Source organism: Leopardus geoffroyi, chromosome B2 (assembly GCF_018350155.1).
Source record: "Leopardus geoffroyi isolate Oge1 chromosome B2, O.geoffroyi_Oge1_pat1.0, whole genome shotgun sequence".
NCBI classification, from domain to species: Eukaryota; Metazoa; Chordata; class Mammalia; order Carnivora; family Felidae; genus Leopardus; species Leopardus geoffroyi.
In genome coordinates this window covers 122,279,742-122,291,863 of record NC_059332.1, presented here as the reverse complement: position 1 = coordinate 122,291,863, position 12,122 = coordinate 122,279,742, and the positions used below count along the sequence as shown (strand labels likewise).

At 35.0% G+C, this 12,122-nt stretch overlaps 1 protein-coding gene and 1 pseudogene across 15 annotated transcripts in view; both read left to right on the top strand.

The window, feature by feature from the left end:
- AHI1 (Abelson helper integration site 1) overlaps positions 1-12,122 on the top strand; it is a 214,469-nt gene that overhangs the window by 149,862 nt on the left and 52,485 nt on the right. The window lies entirely within an intron of this gene.
- On the top strand, positions 3,998-10,798 carry LOC123609050 (annotated as a pseudogene).

Below are 12,122 nucleotides of genomic sequence, written 5' to 3'. Positions count from 1 at the left end.
TGAGATTATCTATATGAGATCATGTCATCTGCTAATACAGAAAGTTTTACTTCTTCCTTTCCATCCGAATGCCTTTTTATTCCTTGCCTAATTATTCTAGCTAGCATCTCCGGTGCAGTGTTGAAGTGGCAAGAGTGGATATCTTTGTCTTATTCTTAATCTTTGGGGGGAAGCTTTCAGTCTTTGACCATTAAGTGTGTTGTAAGTAGTGTGTTTTTTGCACATAGCCTTTATCAGGTTGAGGAAGTTTTCTTGTGTTCTTAATTTGTTGAGTGTTTTATCAGGGGAGGCTGTTGGACTTTGTTAAAAGCTTTTCCAGTATCTATTGAGATAATTGTGTGGGTTTTGTCCTTAACACTATTAATAAGGTCTTTTACATTGACTGATTTTCATGTTAAACAGACCTGTCATTCCTAGGATAAATTTCATTTGGTCATGGTATATAATACTTTTTACATGTGGATTCTGTTCACTGGTATTTTATTCATGCTTTTACATAAATATTCATAAGAGATCTTAGTCTGTAGTTTTCTTGTCTAGTTTTGGGATCACAATAATACTGTCTCTATAGAATGAGTTGCAAAGTGTTGATTTCTCTTTTATTTTTTTGTGGAAGTTTGCAAAAGTTTGATGTTATTTTGTTTTTAAACATTTGGTACAATTCACCAATGATACATACCGTTTGGGGGCTTTTCTTTGTGGGAAGTTTTTTGATTGCTACTTCAGTCTCTTTACCCTTACAGGTCTATTCAGATTTTCTTTTTCTTCTTCAGTCAATGTTGTGTCTTTATAGGAATTTATTCCTTTCATCTAGCCTATTTAATTTGTTAGCATACAGTTGATAATAGCACTCCCTTAGGATCCTTTTTATTTATCTAAGGCTAGTACTGCTATCTCCTCTTTCGTATTTGATTTTATTATTTTGAATGTTACCTCCAACCCATGGTGAACCTAGTTAAAGTTTTGTTAATTTTCTTGGTCTTTCAAAGAACTAATTTTAGATTTATTAATTTTCTTTTTTCTTTTTTCCATTTGTTATATCATTTACTTCCATGCTAGTGTTTATATTATTCCCTTCCTTCTATTTATTCTGCGTTTAGTTTTATTTTTTTAAATATAAGATTAGCTGTTGATTTAATATCTCTCTTCTCAACAAAAGCATTTATAGCTACAAAATTTCCTCAGATCACTGCTTTTGCTGCATTCATAGATTTTTGGCACATTATGTTTACCTTTTCATGTATCTTTTCCTAATTTCTTTGGTGATGTCTTTTTGACCCATTGGTTATTAAGAAGTGTGTTGTTTGATTTCCACACATCTGTGAATTTCCCAAATTGTTCCTGTAACTGATTTCTATTTTCATTTCATTGTGGTTATAGAACATACTTTCTATTATTTCAGGGGTTTTTTTTGTAAAGGCTAGGGGCGCCTGGGTGGCTTAGCCGGTTAAGCATCCAACTTCGGCTCAGGTCATGATCTCACTGTTTGTGAGTTCAAGCCCTGCATTGGGCTCTGTGCTGACAGCTCAAAGCCTGGAGCCTGCTTTGGGTTCATATCTCCCTCTCTCTCTCTGCTCCTCCCCCGCTCGTGCTCTCTCTCTCTCTCTCAAAAAAAATGAAAAAAAATTAAAAACTTAAAAAAAATAATAAAGGCTTATTTTGGGGTGTAGCATATTGTCTATCCTAGAGAATGTTCTGTGTGCTCATAAGAAAAATAAGTACTCTGCTTTTGTTGGGTGCAGCATTCTATAAATGTCTGTTAGATCTAATTGGTTTGTAGTTTTGATCAAGTCATCTGTTTCTGGGTTGACACTGGGCCTAATTCTATTCACTATTAAAAGTGGGGTGTTGAAGTCTCCAGCTTCAGTTGTTGTTGAACTATTTCATCTTTTAGTTCTATCAGTTTTGCCTCATGTACTTAGAGGCTATAGGAGGTGCATACATATTTATACTTACTTATGTCTTTCTGATTCACTTTTTATCATTAAAATATTCTTGTCTCTACTGACAGTTTTTGTTTTAAATTCTATTTTGTCTGATATCAGAGATCTGATATGCAGCTCTCTTTTGTTTGTGTGGTGTATTTTTTTCATACCTTTTTTTTTTTTTTTTTTTGTCTTTAAACCTAAAATATTTCTCTGATAGCATACAGTTGAATCATTTCTTTCCATTCTGATAATCTCTATTTTCTGTTTGGAGCATTTAATTTATTTACCTTTAAAGTAATTATTGATGAGGTAGAATTAAGTCTACGATGTGGTTTTCTTTATGTCTGACATATCTTTTTGTTCCTTTATTCCTTTATTGCTCACTGTTTTGGGTTAAATTAATATTCTTTACTATACAATTTTAATTCCCTTTTTCTTTTTATATATATATATATTCTGTGAGTTGTTTTCTTAGTGGTTACACTGAGAAGTACAGTTAACGTTTTGACTTAAAACAACGTAGTTTGGATTAAATTAGCTTCATTTAAGTAGTATGTAAAAACTTGACTATAATACAGCTCTTTATCTTTTTGTCTCCTTTGTGCTACTATTACATAGATTCCATCTTTATACACTGTAAACTCATCAACACATTTTTGTAATTATTTCCTTAAGAAGTTGTCTTTTAAATCAAATGGAGAAGTTACAAAAAAAAAAAACCAGTCTTTTTATATTTACCTATGTAGTTACTTTTTCTGCTGCTCTTTATTTCTTCATGTAGATTTGCATTACTGTCAAATGACTTTTTGTTTCAACCTGAAGAACCTCCATTAGTTTTTCTTGAAGAGTGGATCTGCTAGTAATGATCTCTATTATCATTTATTTGGGACTATGTTAATTGCTGCATATTGAATAGTTTTGCTGCATATTGAATGATAGGCAGAGTCTTTGAACACAAAATGTTGAAAACATATTCCTACTAACTTTTGATCTCCAAGTTTTCTGGTGAGAAGTCTGTTGTTAGTCTTATTGAGAATCCTTTCTACGTGATGTGTTTTTCTGTTGCTACTTTCAAGATTCTTGTCTTTGGTTTCAACGATTTGATTATGATATTCCTAGATCTGGAGCTTTTTGAGTTTATCCTGTTGGGGTTTGTTTAGCTTCTTGGATGTACAGATTAATGTTTTTCATCAAAATTGGGGACGTTAGGGCCATTATGTATTCAAATATTTTTTCTCCCTTTTCTCTCCTTCTGTGACTCCTGTTATGCATATGATAGTACAGTTGGTGGTATCCCGTAGATCTCTGAAGCTCTGACATTTTTCTTCTTTTTTCTTTCTGTTCCTCAAACTAGATAATTCCAAAATACTTATCTTAGAAGTTCACGGACTCTCCCCTGATAGTTCAAATTTCTTGAGCCCCTCTAGTTAATATTGTGCTTTTCAACTCCAGAATTTTTATTTTATTAATAATTTCTATTTTTCAATGACATTTTATTTTCTTATTTTTTTAATTTTTTAATGTTTATTTATTTATTTTTAAGAGAGAGACAGAGACAGAGTACAAGCATGGGAGGGGAAGAGAGAGAGGGAGACACAGAATCTGAAGCAGTCTCCAGGCTCTGAGCTGTCAGCACAGAGCCCAATGCAGGGCTCGAACTCAGACCAGGAAATCATGACCTGAGCCGAAGTCAGACACTTAACCAACTGAGCTACCCAGGTGCCCCCATTGACATTTTCTGTTTGCTGTAATTCTTACACTTTCTTTCTGTCTACATATATAGATATAGATATAGATATAGATATAGATATAGATATAGATATGTAATATATTTATTTTATATGTGTATATGTATGTAATGTATATATATGTATATGTATATGTAATATATATGTATGTATATGTGTATATGTATGTTATATATACTACATTTATTTTATATGTGTATATATGTATCTTTATTATATATGTATATATATGTCTTTATTATATATATCTTTATAAACATATGTGTATGTATATATACATATCTTTACATACATACATAAACATATATGTATGTGTATACATACATATACATACATGTACATACATACATACACATATATGTATGTGTGTATATATATTAAATCTAATGTCTATTCCTCAGGGATAGTTTCTCTTAACTTCTTTGATTCCTGTGTAGAGTTATACTTTACTGTCTCTTTATATTTATCATATAAACTGGACATTTGAAATGATATAAATTGGCAGACCTGGAAATTAGATTCTCTATACCCACTCCGCATGATTTGTCATTTTTTGTTATTGTTACTATTTTAGTTGGTGACTTTCCTGAAGCAATTATATAAAGTCTATATTTTTTTGGTTTTTTGATCACTGAAATGTCTGTTTGGTTAGCTTAGTAGTCAACTAATCGTTGGACAGAAATTGTCTTAAATGCCTGGAACCAAGTTCTGCACCCTTTTCCAAGGGGCTCTGTGTGTGTTGGGACTTGTTTTCATTGCTTCAATATGCTGTGTATAACTCTGTCTTAGTTAGATTTTACTTTCTGTTTGCACAGAGGTCAACCAGAGATGAAAATTAGAGCCTTCTCTGGTCTTTCTTAGGCATACACACAGTCCTGCACATGTGCATGGCCTTCTAGATTTCCAAGAATATGTGGGAGCTTTTCAGAGTATCCTGTAGACATATCATTTCCCAGTGTTGCCTTTTAATTTTTGGCCAGCCCCTTACTTTTCCTAACTCATATCATCATTTTTGATAAATATCCTCAGGATACAGCTGTTCACACTTCTGGCTCTGAGTCACATCAAATAAAGATGAGCCCAGAGAATGGAACTTTACAGACTTTTCAGGGGCTACCATATAGGTCATATAATGACCCTTCTCTGGATATAGGGCTTTGGAGGCACTCTGAACCCATTTTGCCCTATCTGGTGACTGCTAGCATCATGGTTTTCAGTTACCATTGTTGTGAGTCTGTTTTTGAGGCTGCCATAGAGCTGGTAAGAGAGTGATGGGAACAGGACAGGTTAAAATTCCTCAAAGTTTGCAGTTTTTGCCAAGATTCAACTGTGTGTGTGTGTGTGTGTGTGTGTGTGAGAGAGAGAGAGAGAGAGAGAGAGAGAGGAGAATACATGCTTTTTGAATTGTTGCAACCCTTTGGCTAATTTTCATACTTATTAAAAAGTTGGTTTTGACCATTTTTGCCAGTGTGCTTGCCTTTATGGAAGAGCCGGTTTTCATTACTCCCCTGTTCCAAAAGTGCTTCCCCTTTACTCATTTGTTCTAAAGTTAAAATTTTCCATTTCCATCTTAAAAATTCCATTTGCTGATTCATATTTTTCTATTTGAAATGGTAAGTTTCATGTTCCTTAAGTGTGTACATCTCCATACATAACACAGTTAAAATTATATACTAACATAGGGACATTTTCCATTAAGCTTTTTCATCATCTTTCTGTTATTCTTCTTCCCCACCAAACCACATGTTCACATACATGTACATGAGCTTTTTCTGGCATATTTGGATTGACATTAGAATTGGAAATAGGGAAGCGTCGTGTTTAAGATGAGCAGTGAATTATTGATGTGTAGCTATCAGCAACCTAAAAAGCTTTTCTTTACATTTAAACTTATTACCCAAGATCCTTTTGCAAAGTTTTTCCTAATTAACTCTGCCTGTAGCATTTCAGTAATTCCCTCCACCCTTAAATATAAAGTGCAGTGATCAGATGGGCACATATGTTAATATACATAAAAAGCTGTGACCTTGGCCCAGTGATGGTTTCCCACATAACTTCCCAGTTTGGTGTCATCCATTAATTGTGAATAAGAAGCTAATATGAAGAAAATGCTTTGATGATCTTCTTTAGGTGCCTTCTTTAATAGAAATGCCAAGTGTTTAATACCCTCCTTTCAGCATATTCTTAAGGAAAGTCACAGTCAATGAACCAAGCAGCTTCATATTTACTTGGTTCCATGAAGGCCTCTAACTTCAAAATTAAATCTGTAAATTTAGTGACTAAAAGCATAGGCTTAGGAGAAAAGCAGACCTGTATGCACAGATGTACACACACACACACGCGCGCGCGCACACACACACACAGAATATACTTGTATACTCTTTGTGCTTAGCACATCCCTGGCATATAGTAAACATTAAATAAATGGTAGATACATATATTTCTAGATATAACTACATCAATACACACATATCTATAGCATCACAAATTATTAAATACCAGTAGATGTATATTGATGCTGAGAAAAGACTCAAACAGATTCATACACTTGTTTTAGAATTAATAAATGTAAAATCTTGGTTGATTAAAACTAAAACATCTAAATGAGATGTGTTTATATAAAATATCTCATAAAACAGATTATTGTAAATTTATTAACTTCTTCTAAACTTTAAAAATAAAGATTTTTTAGTGTACAGTATTTGAAACTATATTTTTCTTAATTTTATGCTAAGCATTTTCAGGTCAAGAACTGTAGGCTGCATTTCTCTGTATCCTATACTGTGTCTATGGCCTTCTATATAGCACACACTTGAGATACTTATTACATGAATGAGATCTTAATTAATTCATCTTTTTAGAAATTGTTTATAATCTGTTAATAAATTTAACACATGTTTTTAGGAGTGCTTTTTCTTTAATTTTTTTTTTTAACGTTTATTTATTTTTGAGACAGAGAGACAGAGCATGAACAGGGGAGGGGCAGAGAGAGAGAGGGAGACACAGAATCTGAAACAGGCTCCAGGCTCTGAGCTGTCAGCACAGAGCCCGACGCGGGGCTCGAACTTACGGAGCGTGAGATCAAGGAGTGCTTTTAAGTAGATCTCAAAAGTTTCTGTAATAGATTGTCTTGAAATATTAAGGACTACAACTGTTTGCACTTAGAATTGGTGCTCAGGAAATCCTGAAGATGCCATTAAGCACCAAAAAGAGATTTAAATTTCATTCTCAAAAGACTTGTCTTCAGACCTTATGTTATTTTTAAGTAACAGGTGTTTTATGACTATTATGCATACTTAAGCACAGAGGCATAAACCTGTACCTCACTCTAAAAGAAAACAATGGAAATTATTGCTTATTTCGACATTGGAGTCCCTACTAAGTGCCTTTTCAAGTTTAGAGAGGATTTTTCCAAAGTAGTTTTACAGCAATACAGGTCTGTCTGTTTGAAGACCCTTTTATAACTTATTTATCTATTTATGTTTATTTTTAAGTTCTTTAACATTTATGTAGTTATGTACTTTTGAAATTTTTTTACTACCTCTCACAACCCTATGGCTATGGAAAGACCTGGCTAGGTAAGTATCATCTACAGGTAGGTAAAACCAGGTAATAAATACAATACAGTTAAAAAGAATATCCATTTATCATAAGGGATATATTTCTATATATAATCTCTATGAATTTCTGCTTTAAACTGTAGAGTTTAAAATTTATAACTGCTAAAACTGTGTTTATAAATTGTGAGTAATATGTTATTTGCAAATACTTGAATTTATTCTTGCTTAAATATATTGTTTGCATCTAGCTCTTAATTTTTTATTTACTCATAGCTTATGGTTTATTATAAGAATTTAAAGAAATTTATTATACTTTCAGGAGTAATTCATAACTTAGGGAACCTGGGTGGCTCAGTTAAGCATCCAGCTCTTGATTTCAGCTCAGGTCATGATCTCACAGTTTGTGGGTTCCAGCCCCACATCAGGCTCTGTGCTGACAGCATGGAGCCTGCTTCAGATTCTCTCTCTCCCTCTCTCTCTCTGCCCACCCTACCCCCCCCACTCATGCACATGTGTGCACTCTCTCTCTCTCAAAAGAAATTAAAAAAAAAAGAAATTCATAAATAATTATTTTAGAATTTAATATGAGCACACACCCTGGTACTGTGTATTAGCAACTTAAAAATAGATAAACAGAAGAGTAACTTGTACAAGTATTAAAAGTAGCCCTTTTTCTGAAAAGGCCTACCAGACCAAAAACAATAAAATATCCAGTAAAACAGAAGCTCTCTGGGGCGCCTGGGTGGCTCAGTCGGTTAAGCATCAGACTTTAGCTCAGGTCATGATCTCTTGGTTTGTGGGTTCAAGCCCCGCATCAGGTCCTGTGCTGACAGCTCAGAACCTGGAGCCTGTTTCAGATTCTGTGTCTCCACCTCTCTCTGCCTCTGGTCCACTTGCACTCTCTGTCTCAAAAATAAACAAACATTTAAAAAAAATTAAAAAACAAAACAAAAACAGAAGCTCTCTTAGAGCAGGGATTGTTGTCTGTATTGTTCACTGCTGTCTCCCCAGCCTGTCAGAATAGCTCAGGCACAGTAGGTACCTCATAATTGTTGCTCAATGAACAGATTCTGTTTTTCAGTTCTGCTTGTTTTCCTGTTTTAAAGATCTCACTAATCCTTAAGAGGTTGTAGGGAAACTGAAGGAATGTTTGCCCTGACTCCTGGTTGCAGTTTGATCATGTGCTTATTGATAAAATGACGGAGTAGATGTTAAATTACTCAGATCTAGTACTAGTCAGCATTTCAGTGAGACAAGAGGAAAACTAAGCAAGATAAGTAAAACTAATAGGAAAGGAAGAACAGGTTTACTTTTTCTTTTTTTAAAGTTTTGCCAGTAACGCTTTGTTACAAGATTTGGCTTTATATTTTATGCTTCTTACCCATTCAGTTGCATACTTTATATGTGCAAAAAAGAAGTGTGCATGTTTTATAAAGTAGATCATTGAAATAAAATACTAACTAAACTTTTAAGTATGTTAGAGTCACCTAGAAGGCTTGTTAAAACACAGATTGTTGGGCCCATCCCCAGAATAAATGATTTTAGTTGCTCTGGAATGGGGTCTGAGAATTTGCATTTTTAACAAATTTCCAGGTAATGTTGCTGCTGCTGGTCTGGAGAGCACACCATAAAAACCCTAATTTAAATCAATGATTCATAATTCTCTTTTTGCTATCCCTTCCAAGAAAGAAAAATTACACTGCCATTTTTCTTCACTAACAACAACAACAACAAAATCTGTACTCCAGTCTATAAAATAGCCTGCATCATTCTCTTGATTTTTTTAGGAGATAACCAATAAAAGGTTACATTTGAGCTCCTTCTCAAATGAAGCACTAATGATTCAGTGTAACAAAATGTGTGAATTACGATTTCTAACAGGAAAAGTTTTAAGTGATACCAATCATCAAATAAAATGAGTGGCTTTATGTGTGAAGTCCAAAGGTCAAGTCATTCCTATTTGTCGAAGAAGTAGTAATTTCTAAATGGTAATTCAGAAGAAATGCTGTATTGTTGTTGTTCTTTATTCAGTACCAGGAGGCCTTTCCGGTGTAGTGTTGTAGCAGTTAAACAAGCTTTTCCAATTTATGGATGATCACAAATAATATAGCTACACTATTATCCAACAAATTACTATTTTGAATTTACCTTGAAATTTGTGAATGTTATTTTTTTGGAATAGTTTCTTGAGTACATGTTATGATAGAATTTTGAAAGCTCAAGGGCATCTGGTCCAGACCTGTTCATTTACAGCCATCCAGTCTGAGTGTTTTATGGTACATTTCAGCCTTGGAGGCCCAAACAGGACTGGTAACTAAACATGTTAATTCCTAGTTTGGTATTCTTTCCATTACCCTACTTACTTTACCAGAAGATATTTGGAATTTAGTGTTTTCAAATATTTGTTTGATAAAGTGTTTAAGGTTCACATATACTAACATTATATAGCAGGATAGGAACAGATAGTTTGTCTGGCACAGAGACAATAAACTTTGTGCAATTATTTACTTTTTTTAATCTCTGTTTTCTTAATTTATTATTATCCAGATAAGATCAGTTAAAAATAATAGGACCTTGGTTTCTTTTTTTATAAACATCTGTGGGGTATCTTACATAGTACTTACGGAAATAATCATAAGAGACCATATATCTTCCTACCACATGATGCTTGAAATGGGCTGTATGCTTTTTATTCCTCTCATGAAATAAAATACAGTCCCAGTGTCACTTAGTAAAGTAGTCATTGGAATATTCAGTAATGTATTTCTGTGCAATTTAGAATTTTTTGTTAAATTTGGTTTTCTACTAGCATTTTTTAATCTCTTTTTTTCTATTTTAGTAATAAAGACCAAATATTCTGTAATTGACATCATTGAAGAATGAGACTTTCTTAAATCTTATTTTACTTGTTAAATGGTTGCTGGGGGCAGTGGGTGGGCATAGCCATGGCAGGAAAGGGGGACCCACCCAGAGGCTGATGCTCAAGGGCATGGCGGTTGGCAAGACATACCTACTCATGAGCTGTGCCACCGACGCCTTCCTGGAGGAGTGGTGCCCACCATCTTCAGTGCAGTCAGCTACAGGGCGGAGGGCAAGCACCCCATCCTGAGACTCTGTGATACAGCAGAACAGGAAGATAGTCATCAGACAGGAACACTATGGTCATCTGAGGCCTGTATCTTATGCAGTGCGTGATGTCTTCCTTATATGCTTCTCTGTGACCTTATTTCGAAATATGAAAGAGGAGTGGGCATCAGAACTTAGGGAACACACACTAAATGTGCCTCGTTTAGTAGGAACTCAGACTGATCTTCAAGGTGAGCCCCAAAACTTTAGCAAAACTGAATAATATGAAAGAAAATCTTGTTTATATATAGAACAAGGACAGAAACTACAAGAGACAGGGGCCACCATGTGGAAAGTTCAACTTTAACCCAGAAGGGATTGAAGACAGTGTTTGATGAGGCTGTTGTAGCCATTATAATTCCAGAGAAAAACACTGTGGGGGAAAAAAAAAAAGGATCAGGATATATAAACTGCTCTTTAATTACATGAGAAGTTTCTTCATTGGCCAAGGAAACCGTTTCTTTCTCTCAGAAAGCATTTGAAATACTACAGCTGTACCCAGACTTCTTATAACTTCTTGTAAAAAAAAAAAAAAAAAAAACAGTTTACAGCTTGAGAGAAGAGGGTGGGGGAACCCTGTTGCCAATTCTACAAAATTAAGAATGTTTCCTCAATGTCCAAGAAGCAGAAAACAGCATTTGAAACACAATCTATTGGGGCGCCTGGGTGGCGCAGTCGGTTAAGCGTCCGACTTCAGCCAGGTCACGATCTCACGGTCCGTGAGTTCGAGCCCCGCTTCAGGCTCTGGGCTGATGGCTCAGAGCCTGGAGCCTGTTTCCGATTCTGTGTCTCCCTCTCTCTCTGACCCTCCCCCGTTCATGCTGTGTCTCTCTCTGTCCAAAAATAAATAAACGTTGAAACACAATCTATTATAAATATTTCAGCTGGAAGGTACAGTCTCTCAGGGGTTTGCTAGTTTAAAAAGCTACAGACCCATCATGTTGTAACTACATAAAACCCAGTACATTTACACGTAAATGGAACTGCCTGGCTGAGACATACTCATTTCTGCGCAGTCCTTATGGAGTCTGCAGAAAGAAGTATCTTCTCCCTTTGCTCCAGTTAATTGTTCTTGCATGTAAGTTGCTGTACCAGTATACCCAGAGTGATAAACCCAAGGCCAGCCACGTAGCCAGAGCTCACTTTAAGCATCTCCTGTATACGTGAGGAGAAAATATGTAAAATCAAAAAAGAACAATGTTTTATCATTTGAAACACAAGTGTAACCTGAATATATCTATACTAAAGCTTAATGCACTTTCTTAAAGAATGCCAAATGTGTAATAAAGTCGTAAGTGCATTTACCTTGAGCACTAAAACTGTACACATTTTAGTTGATGTGCCTTAAATTGTAACAAGGCTTCTGGCAAAAAAAAGTAATAAACCTGAGATGTTACTTTTCGTTTCACTTTATGTTAATTGGTCATAATCCTGCCAATAACCATAAGGAGGACTTTTAATACGTCTTTGGCTGAGGGGCGCCTGGGTGGCTCATTTGGTTAAGCATCTGACTTTGGTTCAGGCCATGATCTCATGGTTTATAAGTTCAAGCCCTGCATTGGACTCTGCACTGACAGTACGGAGCCTGTTTGGGATTCTCTTTCTCTCCTTCTCTCTACCTTTCCCCAACTCGCTCTCACTCTCTCTCTCAAAATAAATGAACTTTTTAAAATAAGTCTTTGGCTGAGTACTAATGTGTCTGTGCTTGGGGTAAAACTCCATACATAAGGAAAGGACCATCAGAAATTAGCTACACAACA